The following is a 19104-nucleotide window of genomic DNA, read 5'->3' on the forward strand; positions in this document are numbered from 1 at the left end:
AATCAAGCATTGGAACAGCCTACCCAGAGAGGTGGTGGATTCACCATCCCTGGAGGTTTTTAAGCAGAGATTGGATGTGGCCCTTAGTGCCATGATATAGTAATTGGAGTTGGATCAGGGGTTGGACTTGATGATCTTGGAGGTCTTTTCCAACCCAATCTATTCTATGATTCTATTCTATGATTCTATGAAAAATACTAAGAGTAGGGAAAACTGATTTCCTGAGTAGGAAGTTCCAGAAATAGGTGTGTTTGGGAATTTATGTGATTCAGACTCCCAATATAAATGAAACGATTTTTAAGTTCAAACAGTGTAGGGAACACTTCTGAAATGGACCATAAGTTTTTCAGGGGAAAAAAGAAAGTCAGTGTTGATTGACAATGAATACTTTCACAGTTTCACATCAGATTGAAGAAAGACAATATTTTAAGGGACAATATGTATTCCACTTTAAACAGGGGATAAAATAAATCTTTGAAATGTTTTGGTAATGCAGACTTTGCTAAATCAGGCTATCCTTTCAAGGCTTTGTTAAGCAATGTTGTTTACAAAGTCTGAAGCTGATGAGAAGCAGAAGAAAATTAAGAAGTGTTATCTAGGTAACTCTGTATGAACAATCAGCTGGTTTCCTTCAGACATTTACAGAGGGCTCAGATAAATGGACAGCATGTTTAAAATTGGGCTGCACATAATGAAAGGGCCTTGTTATAAGTATTAAACACCCAAAGACAACACAAAGCTCTTCAGATAATTACTGAAGTCTGAATAACAGCTCTGCATTGAAAAACTAGGATCGTAAACTAGCTGGGAATCAGAGCAACATTTCATATGACTCACTCAGCACCCCCAGCAGGGTAGGTTTTTATGTGTGTGCCTTGGTAGTTAATTGAAAGGAAAGAAATGTATAGGTAAATACCTATTTAACTTTTTCAATGTCATTGTTTAGAATTTACTATCTTCTACAGCTTATTTTCCAGATTTAACCTAATCAGTGTATCTTTCCAGATATATATCTATACGTCAGATCACAAAAGCAAGCATGCATGTATTACATGTTTATGTGTAATTGTAGAAGGAGGACAAAGATGAAGTGTCATAATTCTCAAGGAATGAACACACTACAAAGTAGTATATAGTTATAGTGGTTTACACAGAAGCATCAACTAAGACTCATGGTCTTTCTTTGTGACTTCAAAAAAGTTTATCCACCTTTATTTAACCTTTGACACAGAATGTAAAATATTGGTTAAAAAAACCCTTTTAAATTATAAAAATGTAATGAATTATTTGGCCACTTCCTGAGAAATACTACATATTATCTAAAGTAAATTCAAGTCTTTCAAATCTAGCCTGATGTTTCTAATCTGGCCAGAAGTTGTCAGTTGCTACTACCTAATAATAATAAGCTCTTTAATAACTGCAGAAAATGAGCTTATGGTCTTAGTCTGCTCCACTAGATGACATATTGATATGTAATACTTAATAATGAAATTTTATGATTTCAAGGTCCTGGATTTTGTTCACAAATTAAAAAAAAAAAAAAATTTCCTAGAGACCAGCTCTGATTTTTTGGCAGAATTGGAAAAAAATTTTCATCACTAAATGGCAAAAATCTTTGCTTCTTGTTGACGCACCTATTTCAGTTATCCATATTTTGTGTATCAACTGCCTTAGATTGCTGTCAGTGTGATCCTCTTATTTAATCTCATAAACCACTTTCACTGTTATTCACTGGAGTACAAACATACCTTCCTGGAAATGGAGAACACACCATTAAAGTTTACCCAAAAAAGAACAACTGTGAATAGAATTGGATAAAACTCATCCTGAATTTAGTCCCCAGACTTAGGTAAACATAACCAATTTTTTTCAATTATATCACAAACAAAAATAAAACTGTGAAAAGAAATATATATATATTCAAAACTTATAAAATGGGACACCAAATTATCTTGTTCAGGTACCAATATTTACAAGGTACCAATGTTTACAAGGTACCAATCTTTCTTCTCAGAAAGATTGGTACCTTGTAAACATTACATTGTAACAACAACAATCTACTTTTGACAAATGGAACACATACGGCCTCACTTGACCACACTGGGTTCTCTCACAATACTTGTCCAACTTGTCTGCCATCCAGGTACCCTGAAGCTCAGAAGTTATGTATCTTTATTTTACCCTTAAGAAGCAAGACAGGAGACCTCAGACTTTTCCATGCCTCCATGTAGATAATGTAGGAGAAGTTGGAAATATGGTTGAGTAGGGTCCATTGTTTGTCTTTCAGAGCCTTCCAACTGTATGGAAGTGGAAAAAAGAAAATCTCATATTTTCTTTTGTTGTGGTTTTTTGCCTTCTTTTTTCCTTTTTTTTTTTTTTTTTTTTTTTTTTTTTTTTTTTTTTTTTTTTTTTTTTTTTTTTTTTTTTTTTTTTTTTTTTTCTTTCCATTCTGCAATTTGGACCATTTGGATTCAATACATGGACAAACTACATTTTCCACTAAGTAAACCTTCCTATATGCTTCCATTTCCTGGAATTCTTTGCTAGCTCTTGCTGCACAGACCTTTTCAAGGCATATCTTCAGACCAGTCCGGACTGACTAAACAAACTAAGAAACAAAAAAACACTACAAAACACAAAACCCTACCTCATCAATGGTTTTGTTGCATCTAAGTAACAGAGGTAATTGTGAACCTTCCTGTTAACCTGGAATGTAAGCATGAGACTCTATCAGTTTAATAGAGCTATGTTATCACTACTTTCAGCCAGACACTAGATGTAATAAAAGATATTCAACACATTTCTTTTTTGCTAGAAGCAATGATTGAAAGAATTTAGCTTTGGTGCTCTCATAGCAAAACCAGTCTTCTCCTTTGCTGATGCCTTTAGAAAACATTTATACAATCAGGAATTAATTTCTGGAAGTATATTCAAAATTTATGTTCATTCTTTTCTACATCTTCTCATTATATGAATAAAATTGTAGTCATTCACCATAGTAATTTTATTGGTTGCTTATCCTCATGTAGGCTATTAAAACCCAAAAGCTCCCAAACTCATTTCATACCAACCAAATAAAACAAAACTATATGAAGAAGCTTCTTTTTTTTTTTTTTTTCCAGATGTGGTCCAAAGTGTTATATATTCTTCAGTTTCACCTATCTTTGCCTGTGCTCTCTTTCTGCAACCTGCTTATAAGTTGACACTCAGAGTATTTACACCTTTATCAAGGCCATATTCCCATGCTGTTCTGGGGAATTATCCTTATCCTATAAAGTCTGGAATCATCTGTAAGATACATGGACATCTTCCACTCCACTTGTGGTTGATAAAAAAGAGAGGATTCTACACATCTTTAGAATCGTTGCATTCTCTAGTCCAAAAGGAAATCTGTATCACTTCTGTTTCCAGAAATAGCTTGCACCCATTGACATCCACAAGTCCAAGTGTCTTTTACTGTTTTGCCTTGTCTTTTCTTCAGTCACTCAGATACAAGAATGACAGTAACCTAGCAAATGCTGCAAAGCATCCAGGGAATGCAGCAGTATATACCTTAGGAAGTAGAGGATGGCATATAATACAATTATTAATAGGACTTGTTTCACAAAAAATATTTGTGAGCCTAGCTCCCCCTGATTATTTTTGTGCATCAGGACTTCTTCTTCTGTCTCTTGGGAAGCTGATTATTTATAGACAGGAGAGACCAGTCTTAGAGGTGTAAGACTATGTACACGCACTCCATATATCGTGGAAATGTTTCAAAGATTCACGGAATCACAGAATATGCTGAGTTGGAAGGGACCCACAGGGATCATCCAGTTCAACTCCTTTCTTTCACTCTCCAGACATTAAGTATAACTTGTAAAATTCTCTGCTCAGCAGAAGTAAGTTAAAGCTTCTTGTCACTTAGGAAGCTCTGAATCTGTTCTGAAGTTTATTAGACAGTAAGTCTTGAAGAACGGAGGGTAATAATTTGGCATGGGTGATGAATGTGCATACAGCAAACAGGAAACTCACACAAAACAAGAAATACATCTTGATTATCAAACATCTTAAACTACCCAGAGCAAAGTAATGGCAAGAAGCCTACTTATGCCGAGAGATTTTTTTTATACTTTCTTCCCAGACAGTATCTCATGAGATCTATCTGTTTCCTATTCCTTCTGTACCCCTCTCAGCTTGCAGAGTGGCAGGATGCATTCTCAATCCAGTGGTGAAGCAGTCAGTTCTTGGAGATGCTAATATCCCTCCAGTGCACCAGAAAGTGCAGACAAAACTTAAAAAGTATGAAGCAAGCCAGATGAAATTTACCCATCAGATCTAAAAAGTGACATTTCATTCTCGTTTCCTATACATCTCCCATCACTCCTGGAGAAAAACAAACAATTTAACAAAACAGCACCAAACCACACAGCTGAACAAATCTCACTGGTTAAGATACTTCTTCAGAGATCTGTTATGATTGCATGCTTATCAACAGAGTAGCCATGCAAAAAGAGTAAATTTTCAAGAATGTACACACATACACTATACTCTGGCTATCAGGATTGAAAAATATGTATGTTGCACCATAACTGTGGTTATGACTACCTTTATTTGAAAGCAAGCAGAGATTAAGAAAGTTTCTTGAGGTTAGAGATGACAGTGGTGAATGGGTATATATATTCTATGTGAGGTGAGACACATCATAAGCAGCCCTATAAAGTCAAGTCTGTTACATACAGATTAACATCTGTGTCTTTGAATACACAGTCGTATCCATAGAAGAGCAATTTCCCAAAACCCTGTGCTCCCAAGAGTTTTTAGGAGCATTGCTTCCCCTCTTTAGAAGCTGAATGAAGCCTCTCTTGAGGAGGTGAGGACTCCAGGCTCTTTGTCCTATTCGAAACACCAGAAACAACATCACTCCCAGGTCAGCTTGACCTGAAAATTTTAGAAGAGTGAGTAATTTAAACACCTAAGCAGAAATTGACATTATCCCATTTTAGTCTTGAATGCAGGCAGGAAATTCAGTGTATAACTTCCATCTCTCTCCATGTGCTTAAATTCATTTTTCCGTCAATGGAGAGAGAGAGTTTCCAGTAAAAGGCCTTAAAATTAAATTAGTTACCTTAACTATTGGGAAAGCCTACCTAATGATCAGAGAGGGAGCCAGGGGATTATGGACGTCTAATTTATCTAACCAAGCTGCATGCTGAAGTTGGAAGGGATAAAAATGCAACAAAATACTAAATTATTTGGCATCCTGTAAATGCCAAGACTAGAGCAGGAGAGACAGAGCTTCTTTTGTTTTCAGAAAACTTGTAGTGGAATGTTTAATTTGTTTTTTTCCATGTGGTTATTCACAAGGGATCAAACCCAGTCCACATTTATGGTTTCTTCATCTATTAATTTCTGATATAATTCTTTCTCCTGCAACCCATGATGATACACTTAGTAGGCATTCCATTATTCCAAAATCAATTCCAAAGGAAAGATATCTCCTGAAAATGAAAGAATACAGTAACAGCTATTTATCTTGTAAAGTACTATATCATTATTAAAGGGCCAGGAAAAAAAAAACCACATTTGAATGAGAATTGAAAGTTCTTAAAGCTCAAAAATAAGTTGTTTGGTTTTACTTTGGAAATCTTGATTTATTTTCCTCTCTATTCTCCAGAATCTTCTTACATGGCATCCAGGGAGTTCATCATATGACTTACAGTCTTCATGGGCTGTCAGAATGTTTCTGAGTAATTTGTGTAACATTACAATGCTGTCCGTAGGAAAGTCCCTTCTGCATGCCTTCCACACAATAAAGACCTCAAAAAGTCTTTGCAAATCGTTGCACCTCTCAAGCAAGATTAGGCACTACCTAAGGCACTTATGCAGTAAGCTTGTTGCTGGCTGTTGTTTAAAATATGGGATTCTTTCTAGTAAAGGAGCTTTTAACATTTATACACATACACAGATCAGCAAGTGGCAATATCAGCACAGACACTGAAGCAAAGAACTTCAGTGGCAGGTTCATGCTCTGAGCACAGGGTCAAGAGTTTTGCACCATTCCTGTTCTCTATTGTGAGAACACAGCCTTTATTACAGCCTTTAAACCACAGTCTCAACACAGTGTAGATAGGTTTCAGAACCAGATAAAATTTTCTAAAACCCTATCTACAAACATCTTCTGTTTGTAGGTGTTTATTTTACTTGTTTTATGCAAAGTCTGGAACTTCTAAATATCATATCTGTCAGCTACAGAAATCTCTCCCTTTTAGCTGGGGGGGGGGGGGGAAAAAGGCACAAAACCCAATAAACACAAAGTCTGCAAATTGACTTCCTCCTATTTTTCTTGTTGCGTGTCACACTCCCACCATCCTCCTTCTTCATTTCTCTTCTTTAGAGATTCATAGTGTACACCCTGCTACAGCAGTAACAGCAGTTTTAGCTCTACCGTAAAGATGTTCTTCTAGCATATAGAGTGATACAGATCAACACCTCTGACCCTCTCGTTGTACACTTCTTGGTCATATCCTCCCTCTCACAGGTGACCACACTCCAGAGCAGCCCTCATGCCTAGCGGGGCAAGACCTAGGCACTTGGTCCTATTTGCAGTTGTTAGGGATCTTGACAGACCCATGGAGCTGAGAATAAAATAAATGTCTCTCTAGTACAAATGGTCAAAAGGCTTAAGTGGGTTAGTGCTTTGGGCACAGACCAGATCTATTTCAATTACTAAAAACCCTGTCATTCCAGGGTCTCTCTGTCACAAGCTGTTGTTCTGCTCAGGTAATTCTTTTTAGTATATAAACCATGCAGTTAAATATCTGCCAACTTAAAATGCATTATTTAAATAACCTTAAAATCTTCCCTGCTTTAGCTTTTTCAACCTTTCTCAGGGAAACCTGTGCATCATTTGTATGGATTTATGGAGATATAAACGCCTAAAGTAATGTTTCAGCACTAACAAATGTGGGTAGATGTGACTTAAAAACAAGCTGATTGTGCATTGGAACAGCAAAGACTGGAGGATTAATGCAGTCAGAGAAGATGAAAGTGTAGGCAAATCTGCAGGGAAAAAAATAAGCTTGCAAGTATATCTTAAACAAGTTGAACATGCAAGAAATGTTTAAAGATTGGCCTTCACAAGTATGTTCTTTTTTAAATAACCAACAGGTAGATAACAGTGTCATGAACATGTAAGTTGCTCAGCTTTAGGTATACCTGTCCTGATTTCCTCAAGAGAAAAGTTTTACTACCCATGTTGTCTTAAGGTATTTATGCCCGCATGCTTAGAAAAAATTTTAATGAGTTCAGTAGGGAAGATTTCACAGAGCATGGAAAAAAATCCATGTGGAACTCCAGCTTCCTCAGCTGTTTGCAGCCAGTCTGAGCAGAACCCTCACAAAGCATTTCTGCAATATTTTCTTGTTAAGCGCACATGCTTTTTGCTATTTGAACAATGCCAAAAAGTGATAACTCAGACTCTGAGAATTGTGCTGACAGTCAGCTGTCACTCATTGTCCTTTATTCTGAAAACCTCAGGCATTCAACTATGGATTAATGAGTTTTCCCCTTTCTCTTTATTTTTAAAGGAGGTGGGGGATGGGTGAGTATATCAGAGGATTCAGCCCTGAATAGACTTTTGTTTTGCTCTTTCTTTTGCCTCCTGACTGTGTCAAATGCAGTGTATCTCTCATGCACTTTCACTCTTTAGAGAGCCTTGACTGGCCCAGCTAGTTAGTATTCAGAAACAAGTCAAAGTAGATAAAATTCTCCTCTCTGGGTTGCTGAGACTGCAAATAAGTAATTAGACTAAATTGTCAGTATTGAGGAGGGAGGACAATGGTGGAGTTGGTGGTTAGAAAGGGAAGAAGACTTTTGCGGTCTTTATTGTTGACTGGAACTTGCCAATGTACTTTATAACTTTGAGAATCACATAAGAAAGAAAATTCTATACACTGTTAGGAATATGTGCTGCTTAATATACTGTATTTTCCTAAAGACAGCTCAGTAGTACACCCTACTCTCTGAACTGTAGGATTTACCTTTTAATATAATGAGAAAGAGGGGGAAAATGTTAGCACTGGAAATGGAAAATTCATCTTTTCCTCATAAGTAATTGAAATGTTTCAAAGAGAGATATATATAGTAGAATACAAATTCCCATCCCCATTTCAGCCTGTGCTCCTCAGCGTTTCTTTCACTGCCAAATGCTTTTCCATGATATTCATATCCAGTCCTCTTGTCAACACTGACATGCCTCTGTCACTTTATTCCCTGTCTCATGTCACCTTTGTTTCATCCTCCACTCTTCTAGTTGATGCATTTTTGCTGTACCCACACCTTCACACAAAGTGCCCTTCCTGATCTGACAGGACTGCAGAACAATTCTCCTCCAAAACCCTTTCAGAATCCCATGCTTTCTATAATACCTCTAAAAACTGATGATTTAGGGAGAGATTGTCTGAAGGCTTGAGGGTTGTAAATGATGATTCCAAATGTTTGATAATATTTGGTCTAAAAATATTCTGTAATTAATAGAAGAGAGGTCATGTGTATATGTATATGTGTTCATATGTATTCAAATAGGTATATCTCTGTGTATCTCTATGTATGAACCAGAAATAAAGTTTATTGCTAGCTTAAATTCCATGCCCTATCTTTCATATCCTTAGTTAAGAAAATAAAAACTCCAAACAACAAACCACAAATATCAACTCTCCATTACAAAAAGCATCCAAAAATTTATTATGACTTGCATCTCAGACATGCAGACCTGGATTGATTTCTCCTGCCTCTTCCCTCCTTCAAGCTACATTTCCTTCTTTAAGTTTTCTTTTTCAATTTTTAAAAAGTTTTTGCTGACTTTCAAGGGACTTTCTCCTTCAGAACGGGTCCTAAGGATGTGACACTTCTACCTTCAGGTAGTCTATTAGGTCCTACTGCCTTTTGTGACTTTTGGAGTTCAAACCAGTTCCCTTCCTTCATCTTTTCTGAGGTTCCTTTCCAGTAGCAGAGAGATCACATTTAGCTCTTGACTCCATATTTTTACCCTTCATATGGCCTGTAACAGGTTGACGAGAAGGAGAAACAGTCTTCTCCAGGCTCTGTCACTCTTCTTGGTCTCAACATCTTTCTTGGTGATGGCTCTTGTGAGAGATTGAAATGTTCATGGCTAATGACTCAAACAATGGGTCATTTGCAAAAGCAACAAGTGCTTTGCTGACGTGCAAGATAACAGCCTAGATACAGAGCAGGTGTGCACTCACCATGGGAGGCTACAAGAAGGGGGTTTGAGTCAGATAAGAGAAGAGGACAATAAGAAGCAGAGCTTGCAGTGGTGGGGTGATGGTTTTTATCATGCGAATGTCCTCCTCCCTTACACAGCTGGCTCAGGTGCAAACCCCTCCCTAGGGCCTATAGGCATTGGGATATTTACATTATCATCCCTTCTGATGGGGCATAACTGGCTCAGATCTGAAAACTTCCCCTGGGGAAATACCAGCACATTCACACATTTGCCTCAAAGTATTCATCCTTTCTGATGGGGCATAATTGGTTCAACTACAGTGACACTGACATGAGAGGCAGCTGTCAGGTCTTAGAAGTTGTCATAAATCATCAAAGATCCCTGAAGTGACCCAGACTCATTTCTGAGGCCTTCCACCAGAGCACTGTGTGTGTTCCACATAATTACACCACAAAGTGTAAGACTCCCTCCCCTCCCGGGACATATACCTGGGCTTTCCCACCTGGCCTGGGTTTTACTTTTCCAAGGCTTCCCTCATCCCCAGTGAATCAAGATTGTGACCATCTCTTCGACCAGTGGACTTCCAAATTGCAACAATCAAGTCTCATCATTGGATCCACAGGTGATGATATCTTTCTACTCTTATAATTTCTTTGTCTTTCTTTTTTTTCTCTTATACATTATCTTAAGTGTTATTTTTATGCCTTTATATTGTTGCATTTCTATAGATAATAATATCCAAAATGGTTACATATGTCCTTTCCATTGCAACTAAATTGTTCAAAATAAGCCTTACATTTTTATAGATAGATAGATAGATAGATAGATAGATTAGATAGATAGATAGATAGATAGATAGATAGATAGATAGATAGATAGATAGATAGATAGATAGATAGATAGATAGATAGATAGATAGATAAAGAAACACCAGTCATTCAGTGTCATTTCACTCTCATCTACCCCAAGGGATTTGTTAACAAGGTCCTGAGTTACCCTTGCCTTCAATATTCCTATAGTCAAAGTGTTTGGTGGCTGGGCCCACATGACACTGGGACACCCCAGTGAGGATAGCTCATCAAGCTCAGTACACCAGGACTCACTCTTGACACCACCAGCAGTAACAGGAAACATTTGGGTGGGATGTCAGCATATCTTGTGTTCGTACTGCAGGAAGAATCATTCATGCAGCAAAGCTTGAAGATGATCATGCCACACATCTGCAAGACCCTTGCTAGGAGTAGTGTCCAGTCTTGCATGGGCAAAGTACTGGTGCACACAACAGTGGAGGCACCTATCCTGTCTACTGGACTGCTCCATCCATCTTCCCATCTTGCTACATCCTGTGACTGACACTGGGCAAAGACAGCTAATGTCTTCTTTGAAAAGGTCAGTCACTTTGGGAGAGGCTGTGTGGTCACTCTGAACTGAATCATATTTGAATAATTAAATGACTTAATAGGCAGTATAGTTGTTTCCATACTCCGGCACCTAAGGCATACTCAGTTTCTAGAGATCTGTAATGCCTGATGTTACTCCTGATTTAAACAGGAAGGAGAACCTGAAGCCAACAGGAGCATGAGCTGGCTTTCAAGGTTGAACATTTATACTCAATCCTGGCAAGCTCCGAATGACCACTTTTCCTAGAAGACAAGGCTTACAGGTAGCAGGAATATGATGTAGTAGACGAATCAGTAAAGCTGGAAAAATGAAACAAGTTTCATGTGTCTCCAGATTATTTAGATTGTAGAACTTGCAGTTCTCAAAGCTGAATACTACCTGATAGAAATGTCTCAGAGATCAGATAGACATACATCGATTAGACTATTTTTCAATGAAAAGAGGGTTAATATCCGTGACATATAGATGACATCGTAGAGGCTGACAAGGAAGTTCTCTCTAGGACAAGGTTGTAATGTCTAGTAAGTGCTGAATCCATGTTTTCTTGCTTTCCAATAGAGTTGTGAATTTTATTGCCTTGTCTTCACAGTATATTCTGAGTTGGAAAGGACCCACAAAGATTGCCTTATCTTTATAAAGTCCAAAGTTGTAGGCAGAGAAACATATTTCCCTAGGCCATTTAATTTTCTGTAAATGTCCTACAAAATGGCTACTGCTTTGTGTGGTAAAAGTTGTTGCCATCATCTATGAGCCTGTGCTATGCATGTTTTTAGACCCTTTCAACCACACCAAAATTCTTCAGCAGTTTATGTGTAGGTTTGTAAATTCCTGTCTCTAAGAAAGGCCCCAATTTTCACTTTGTAGATTACAAGAACAGAAAAACTGCTATTAAGGATCTTTAAATTGTAACTCAATAGAAGTCTGAATCTCTGTTGCTATTGATGCTGTATGGGAACTGGAATCAAGTTAGCAAAAGATTTTTTAATCATCATAGTTGCACTGAAAACAATTTGTCTGCAGATAGGAAGCTATAAACACCAACCATATGCTAAAATGAAAAATTCCTTTTGCCCTGCTGGTTACTTATGACTCTACATTATATATTACATTTTTACATATGCAGAATTTTTACAATAAAGAATCATTGCCACTTTGATGGTAGCTGAGACACTCTGAACTGTCTCCTAGAAGCAAGAAGACATTGCAATGTAACAACTTTAAAAAAAAAAATTGCATTGCAAATCAGAATTTAAGATTGTCAGAAATGGTTGATTCAGGCAAGTCATCTTTCAAGAGTATTTTTAACCATACAGAACTTCTTTTAAAAAAATGTCTTGAAGTGCAGACATATGTTACACTATTCAGGTGAACATATTCAATGTTTCTTTCCCTAGTACTAATAAAAATCCACATTTCATATGAATCCATCAATAAAATTAAAGAATATATTTTAAGAATATGTTTTGTTTAAATGTTATCATTGTTACATTTAATTTCTTACAGAATCACAGCATCACAGAATGTTCTGAGTTGGAAGAGAGCCATGAGGATTGCAAAGTCCAAGTTTTAAGTGAACGACCTGCACACTGTCATATGGAATTAAATATATGCATCTGTATTTAAATATGGTTTTTCCCCCTCTGTAGAAATACATGCTTTTCCAAGCATTTAGGATAATTCTTTTATTTACAAGTTAAAGGTATAATCTATAGAATATATAAAAACTTATTAATATTCATGTGGTTTCTAGCTGTAAAAGAATATCAGATTGAGTTACAGTGTCTTGCCTGGTTTTACAATGTGATTGGCACAGATTGGGTTATTCACATATGTGAAACCTGATTGACTTCAAAGATATTTTGCAGAGGCCCAGCAGATTTATTTACACAGTAAGATCTAGGCTAAAATAATCAGCTAAAATAAACAACATAGTCACATAGACTTATGAAAATTAAAACAGAAATAAGCAGTTGCTAATCCAATATGACATTGCTTTTAGGTTTAGGTAGCATATCTTAAAATGTAGTTAAAAATAGAAAAAAATTTAAATTTGGCAAACACAGAAATATATAAGCAGCAGGAGAGGGAAAGTCCAGACATTGTATTCTCTGTAACTTTTGATCTTTCACAATCTCTATTTCTTAAAAAAGAAGAAAATTAAATAAATCCACTATCACAAATCAAAAGTGGGAAAAGTATGATTTACTTGTTAGAATGAAATCCAAAGCATATATAGGCACCTAAGGTCTGTACTACTCATACCAGCTGTTTAAACAGCATATATGAATTTCATGTCTACAGGTGCAAATCTTCAGAAGTTGTGTCAATGAGAAAAATAGATGCATTATTATCTGTAGTTCACTTTACAAGCCAAATGAGTTACTTTGGTTTTTTTAGAGGGATTGCAGAATCTTCATATTACACTAAAAGCCAAATCTGTGGATTATATTTCTGTTTTTACCTCATTAGATAGATATTGAGTATGTAACTTTTGTGTTGTATAAATGTTTTCTAACACATTGCTGCTATTTCTTTAAACAGAATCTGCATTTTTCTTGATCCTGAACAGTGGTATGAAATCCATTCAATGCAACTGTGAAAGTACATGTCTAAATGTCTTTCTTTTTTTTTTTTTTTTATCTTCATGAGGACATTCAACAATAGGCAGTAAAGTATTTCAGTCATTCCAGAGTCATGTAAACTATTCTAAAAATTCAAATTCACTGGGAAGATGAAGAAGTGACTGTAGTTCATTATTTTTTGCAATGAACTGACATGAAAGACTATATTTTAAAGAATCCACTGACTTAATTTTCTTTACTAGCTGAGTATCAATGCTACCATTCCAGAGATGTTTTGACCATTTAATGTAAAATGAATTCTTTGATAAATAATGACTTGATTTTTAGTCAAAAAGAAAACTGGGTTTTGGAAAAGTTTTTTTCTGCTCTGTCTTTTTTTGGTAGTAAACTGTAGTAGGTTTCAGCTGTCTTGTTTCAAAATCTTTTGAGTTTTATGAATAACTCTTAAAATTTTACTAGAACTTGCTGCTGTTGTAATTCCTCAAGAGAGTAGCACTAAAGTAATTAGGAAAAATATCTTACTCCCAAGACACTTTAATGCTCAAAGTCATAAAGTGTCACCTCTGCTTGCATGGATTAATATGTAAAGCCCTGGTTCAGCAAGGCATACATGCAAGGCGTACATGATGCTAAGCCTAAACAGTAGTCCCACTGACTTTGATTGGTTTACACATGCACTTGAAGTTATTTTTTGCTTAAGTGCCTTGTTGCTTGGGGACATAAAATGCTGCTTCAGGTAAAGGAAGGTGGTGTTACGTGGTCCATTGATACACAGAAGTCCCTCCACAATTTCAAATATTAATTTAACCCTATTTCAAAATCAGATTCTAGAGCTGCAAGGGATTTGGGAACTAACTGGAGAGGTGGGTGGGAGTTGAGAACAATACTGTTGCTGCTGTCAGCTTCCACTGTACTAGTGTAAGGCCATGGCAAGTATGATACATGCAGTTGCCAGATAATCTATCAACATATAATTTTTTCTTTTCAAAGTGATGTTGCTTATCATAGCAGAGTAGAGGATTCTTTCTTTTTTGTATGGTGTATTTGTAACATTTTTGCCATTCAGAAGCAATGCTGACATACGCCAGAAATGACAGATAGCACTAGTGTAATAAAAGAGTTAAATAAAAACCAAAGCACAGATGTGTCTTTTGTTGTTTTGAAAGTACTGACCTAAGCACCTCTGTAAGATTTTACTAGTAAAATCTAAAAATATTTGGAAATTAATAATGCTCTCTTGTAATAGCGTAAAAGCACTGACTTGTCATCAAGTGCATTTGAGATGCCTTTATATGGAACTAGTTTTATACCAGTTTGTGAAAGAAGAGTTTTCTTAGGTCTTTGTCCTTTACTACTGAGATGTGATTGAATATCAGGTGTCAGGGCTCAAACCAGCCTGTCAGGTGCAAAATAGCATAGAGGGAAGAAGAAGGAAGGAAAGAAGAAAAGAAGGAAGGGAGTCAGGGAGGAAGGAAGGAAGGAAGGAAGGAAGGAAGGAAGGAAGGAAGGAAGGAAGGGAGGGAGGGAGGGAGGGAGGGAGAGAAGGAGGAAGGGAGGGAGGAAGCTGGAGAGTAAAAAAGCAAAATTGTACATGGAAAAGCTTTTAAGCAGCCCTTCTATCCTAACCCTGAAGGTCAGCATGTCACTGGACTAGTTCAGGCTGCGTAGTCACTGCCCACAAGTCTTTATGAAAAAAATTAAAATGAAAAATTAAAAAAGCTGCTTGTAGAATTATGTTCAGAATCAAGCATGAGTTTTGATCCTGAGTTTGATTCTAGCATGAATTTTCTTTTGCTGATTAAGTGGCTTTCATGTTCCTCATTTACTTTTATGGATCAAAAGACACCAAGATACCTCATTGAGCTGTCTCTGCCCCACAGATCTTACTGATCTAATCTTCATGTCTATGACCTCTAATTCCTGCAGTTTGTCCAGGTACTCCCATTGCAAGGGATAGAGATGAGTAAGCAGTGTATATAGTAGTCCAAAGGGCAGTAAATAAAATTGTTTGCACCTTTTCTTTCCTGCTCTCCAGAATAAGATCAGAAATTTTCAGCTTAGCTGTTACTGAGGAGAAGCTGCTTTTTTTCTTAACATCTACTTTTACATACTCTACCACCTCTCACCTCAGGGTGTGGTTTTTCAAATCAAACAATAAAAAATACCAACTGAATATCCTATATGAGGATACACTACATGCAACATTATAATAATTTTCAGACAATATGCAACTAGGCAGAGAGCTATCCAGTTAGGCTGTTAATGAGGGCTGTTATGAGATAATTGAAAACATATGTTGGCCATGCACACCACTGTGATTGTCCTTTTGCTGATGATTAGGACTGATCCTCCCACAATGGAGATACAGGACTCAGAGGGGTCATGAGTTCTAGGCTGCACCATGATATATTTTGAACATTATTATTTTTTTTTCAATATGTTTGGCTGTACGTAATTAATAATTGTCCTACAGTACATTGTCCTCTTCCACCAGCTACAGTCTGAATTCATTGATATCATCTCCTTAAAAGTTTGAAACCTCCCAGTGACAGGAATATTAATGTGCCAACACTGTCATATCTATTTCAGCTCATACATATGCAATGTCTTTGTTTTCAAAGATTTATGTCAGACTTTGCTGAAGTGAGGTATTCTACCATTTTAGATAATAGCATGCCAAAGTGATGTTATCAGGCACATTCAGTACTCATTCAAGCAAATGGGAAGGAGCATCCATTTCTTCATAACTTAAACAGAGAGAAACTGTTATTTATCCTTATTTGATGAAGAAATCTTTCAGGGGGAAACAGTGTATTTTTAGAAGAAGATTATGGTCATCCTGTGGATTATCTTTTAATTAAGAACGGATGATTTGTGCCCACTCTGCTGTAGCAAATGTCTTGCTGCTAATGAAGTTTAAACAGACTTACTTTATTTAATTACAGCTAATCACTAGGGTAAAATGTGGAATTGTCTTTGATCCACATGTAGAGTGGTAATCCTTGTGGCAGATAGCATCTCTTATTCCCTCAAACTCTTTTCGGTTTCTCCAGGAGGTCCCAGCTTAACTAAGGGTTAATTGAGATAGCTGGACTGGTGTGATTGATGTATTTTTACTCAGGGATGCCATCCTGCCTTTCCAAGGACTCTCTCCCTCTCTCCCCTCCACCTCTTCTCTCTCTCTCTCTCTTTCTTTTCTCTCTCACAATCCCCCCTCCTCTCCCTGTGCAGTTACCTTCAGGCCATGTAATGTAATAGATGCCTGCTTGTTTGACATGAGGGACCTAAGGGGGCCAAGGTCCTGCTGGATCAGTGAGTGGAACAGAAACTGCTGGAGGGAGAGCAGAGGTTAGGAGAGGGCAGCAGAGACCAGTGTAAAGCAGAAGAGGGCACTAGTAAACTGACCTATTTCAACCATAACTCTACACTCCAAGAACACTTTACACTCCAAGAAAAACGATTGAATATTGAAGGCAATATACTGCTTGGTGAGGGAGTAACACCAAAGGTATTTTATTTCATTTTATTGTTTTGCTTTATTTAGGTTTTTTATTTATTTAATTTATTCGTTAAAAAAATAGTGATCCTCACATCCAGGAGTGTCACAGAAGCCTTTCACCTCCAGCCTTTTAAAATTTGGCAAGTACAGCCCATGGAAGTGAAAAGCTGGCAAAAGAATATGGGAAATCCTATTTGCTATAGAGGAGTTGTGGCCTCACAACTGGTGCTTGCTTACAACTCTTCCCCAATTTTCCTTACTTCCGCATTCCCAGAATTTTCTGAGGCTGGTGAAAACTGTGGAAAGAGCCATACAGAGAAATCATGCTCAGTAGACAGAATCAATCACAAGGAATAAAGTTTGTACAACTGTCTTCTTACTGTATTTTGTGCTTTCAACAAACACTGACTTAAAATTACTGGACTTTTATCTTCTAAACTCATTTTGTCACTTTGTCTTCTATTTTGTTTTTCTTTCTGATCTACATGGTAAAGTAAGTCGTCATTGTCTGAACATATTCTGGTTTCTTATTGCCTTCTGTTAAAACAGAGTAATGATGATTATTTCATTCTTTGAACACAGGATATTTGGCCTTTTTTTGTTGTTTGTTTGTTTGTTTCAAAGAGTAATTTGAAATGGAAACACTTATTTATCAGTCTGCTCTGAAATATTAACAGCTTTAATTAGCTCAGTGAAAAAGCTGTTTGCTTTTATTTACAGGAACTTTTAACTTGCACACCAGCAATAGAGGCTGAAGATACAGAATATCTCTTTTGTGCAAAATTTAAATAATTAAAATAGAATAGTTTGCAATTAGTTTCCACGATAATGTGTTAAACATCTGCAGTTTTGTCTCTCCATCGGGATCCATAGCTGTGCTGAAGTCACATCCTGATAACATCTGCAAGTCAGTGATAGCTTGTGCTTTAGTCTTTATGGTCTGCTGATGAGAGATTCTTCAAGAGCTCCTCAGTCATCAGAACCACTGTTGAAAATTTTGCTTGTGACATCCTGAAGGTGGCTTGATTTACATTTGCCAAATGTCATAATGCGTGAAGATACTCTCAGTTAAACTACTTAACATCCTGGCCCTTTTTCACTTTGCTGTTTTGGAGCTTTTTTTCCTCTCCCTTTCTGATGAAACTGCTTTTCACTTTTTCTAAAGATTGTGAATCCAAACTAAATTTTCAGTGCTGAGATTTATTTTGTTCTGAGTTACTTCAACACCATGGATGAAGGAAAAAAAAAAAATCATAAAAAAAAAGTTTATGAGGAGGAACCGCATATTCATTCCTGCTTGCATGGCAACAACAGCGGCATCCGCATGAAAAGGCCAGCTTGTTAAACATCGTGTAACACTGATTGTACTGAATATTTTAAAGGTCAGGTATTGACAAGCACTGAGCTCCTTATGTTTCCCTAATGGCTGCAATTACATCTAAGCTGAATAAGTAGTCAATAAACAATGGCATTACCGTATGTAGAAAAACTGTTTATTTTACTTTTCCAAGACAATTGGCAATCTCCTGCTTGACATCCAAATGCAGAAGCTAGATCATGGGTTCTTTGATGAATTAGGTGAACAAGAGAGAGGCTGTGGGTCTTAGAGACCTCGTGCCTGTCTGAGAAATTTCAGGTAGGCTGTCTCACACTCAGGCACAAAGTGGATCTCTCTCTGTTATTTTGCATAAGTAAAGAATCTTAAAGAGAAAAGATAAATGCTTTTACTTATAAAGTCCCTCATGCAATGAAACTTGCAACTGTGTAATATGTGTAGCCAGAATAAATTCAAAGGATCTGTAAGAATTCAATTAAACCTTAAAGTAAAATACTGATGATTTTTATTGCTTACATACTCTCAGTTCTGCTGTGAAATTAATCATCCTTCTTACTCACAAGCACTTTTTCTCAGTCTGTGAACAAAATTTCTAGTTGTATTTGGAATAGTATAGCAACTTCACAATCCATTCTTGGAAGCGTGTGCAGACCTGTCAAATAATAAATGAGGTTTTGAGAGTCCCCTTGCAACACAGCCTATAGGGGAAAAGAGACTTATCAAAATAAATTATAAAATATTAACAAATAAGACAAAAGGCTGTAGATTCATTCAATCTCCTTCAAAAGCTACAGGCTTTAGTGTAGGTACATTAGTCTGCCAGCTGCCTTGCACTGCAGCTTGACTCCTCTCTGACCTAACAGCAAGAGATTGTGGGAGAGCAGCCAGGCAGAGAGGGACACTTAAACCATAAGGATGCAAGTGAGGAGAAACTGGTAAATGCCCCCTTGCCCCCTCTCCATGAAGCCTCAATGCAAATAGTATTTTCATAGCATTAACTCGCTTCCAGAGGATAAGAGGCTAATTCATTGACTATCATTTCTTTGCAGAAGAGTGA

Source organism: Empidonax traillii, unplaced genomic scaffold (assembly GCF_003031625.1).
Source record: "Empidonax traillii isolate 1590-97213 ecotype Southwest subspecies unplaced genomic scaffold, ASM303162v1 scaffold4:size3804566, whole genome shotgun sequence".
In the NCBI taxonomy this organism is placed as follows: domain Eukaryota; kingdom Metazoa; phylum Chordata; class Aves; order Passeriformes; family Tyrannidae; genus Empidonax; species Empidonax traillii.